At 58.1% G+C, this 1,686-nt stretch overlaps 1 protein-coding gene across 5 annotated transcripts in view; it reads left to right on the top strand.

Moving 5' to 3' along the window:
• The first annotated feature begins 314 nt into the window (after window positions 1-314).
• DCAF4 (DDB1 and CUL4 associated factor 4) overlaps window positions 315-1,686 on the top strand; it is a 47,385-nt gene continuing 46,013 nt past the window's right edge. For 4 of the 5 annotated variants that reach the window (XM_032245695.1, XM_032245694.1, XM_032245696.1 and 1 more), the window contains exon 1: window positions 315-518. The gene's annotated coding sequence lies outside the window, so the exon portion shown is untranslated. The remainder of the gene's footprint in view (window positions 519-1,686) is intronic. The other variant, XM_032245693.1, reaches the window with a different exon arrangement.

The following is a 1,686-nucleotide window of genomic DNA, read 5'->3' as shown; positions in this document are numbered from 1 at the left end:
CCATTGCCGAAGACATCACCGCCTGTCGTAACATCACGTTACTTCTGTCCCTAGCCTCAGACTCCTTCGCTCTTTCCACCACAGCGAGAGGACTTCTCCAGGGCCGGATCAGCCTTCAGAGAGAGGAGGACACGGCGGCTCAGGAAAGGGACTCCCGACAGTTCCGCGCTCAGAGAGCAGCCCCCGGCCCCGCCCCCACGTGCGCCTTGCCCCGCCCCTAAGCGCTCCCGGCCCCGCCTCCACGTTCATCGGGCCCTGACAGGCCAGGCCTGGGAGGAGCCGAAGCCCTAATCCCCGCCTTCTCCGTATGATCTCTCCTATTGACGTTGATAGACAGAAGCCGCGTCCAGTGAGAAAAAAAGGACGGCCTCTATAGCCCTATCGGCTACTACAACACCGAAGACGGATCCACCTAACTGGCTGACGCTACACCTTGGTCTTTCCGGGTCCTTGCACATGTTGGCCCAACTCCTGCAGAGCTAAGGCCGAGGGGGATTCGGAAGGAAACCTCTGAACAGGTAAGCCTGTGCTGCCTGGGGTGACTATTGGCGTCGGTTCGAGGGCTGCCGCTTTCCCGCTGCAGAGCTCTGGGTTGGAGACCGGCGCAGCTAGGAAGGCCGGGGAAAGGGGCGGGGAGGGGCGAGCACGTGGAATGCCAGCACTACCGGGCCTGGGTGGCAACTGGGCCGGCGCACTCTGCCCGTTCGGGGGCGCGGTGTTCTGGGGCGCGTAGGGCCCTCCGGCCGGATCAACACTGCAGCCGTAAACACGCAGGGAGGGCACCCCGAGTGTCGCCACTGACGGCGTTTCTCTAAGCCCTGATGCCGAAGGCCTCACCCGACACACCTGGCGGTGGCTGGGCTGCGAGCCCTGCGGCGGTGAACGTTCAGGTCAGCATAACAGCTAAGGCGTGACCGACGCTTACGAAGTGGCCGGCCCTGTGCTGGCGGCTTCACAGCGACTAACTTTTCCCAGCACCAGCCCTATGTGTGCTTGTCAGAAGCAGGAAGGTGTGCACTTTGGTTGTCCGTGGGGGTAGCGCACGAACTAGCAAGTGGTGGGGCCTGCATTAGGTCCTCGCCTCCACTCTGAGATGTGTGTTAGCGAGAAAGCGAGCTCTTCCACACCTCACGGGCTTCCCGGGGACTTCAGAAACCATGACACCTTTCACCATGGTGGTCTACAGACATTGTCTTGTGACCCCAGCAGCGCAACCAGAAGTAAAGAAAACTGAGGGTACAGGTTTCTAGAGGAAAGAATTCCAAAGTCCCAAACTCTGGTTTTAAATAACCATGGAAATTAGAGTTGATGTGGTGTCCTGTGGGTAACCAGGCCTGGGAGTCCTACCAACAGAGGTGGAATCCCTGTTCCACCATTTAACTTATGCTGGATAGGGTACCTAGCCCTCTAAGCCTCAGTTTCCTCATTTGTAAAATAGGATTGAAAATAACAACTCAGGTCCTGTGCAGTGGCTCGGGCCTGTAATCCTAGCACTTTGGGAGGCTAAGGAAGGCAGATCATGACGTCAGGATATCGAGACCATCCTGGCTAACATGGTGAAACCCCCATCTCTACTAAAAATACAAAAAGTGAGCCAGGTGTGGTGGTGGGCAGTTGTAATCCCAGCTACTCGAGAGGCTGAGGAGGAGAATCCCTTGAACCCAGGAGGCAGAGGTTGCAGTGAGC

The sequence above is a fragment of the Sapajus apella genome, unplaced genomic scaffold, assembly GCF_009761245.1.
Source record: "Sapajus apella isolate SASKATOON/1434 unplaced genomic scaffold, GSC_monkey_1.0 scaffold59, whole genome shotgun sequence".
Lineage (NCBI taxonomy): Eukaryota > Metazoa > Chordata > Mammalia > Primates > Cebidae > Sapajus > Sapajus apella.
The sequence above is the reverse complement of the archived record's forward strand: the minus strand, read 5'-3'. Positions and strand labels throughout refer to the sequence as shown.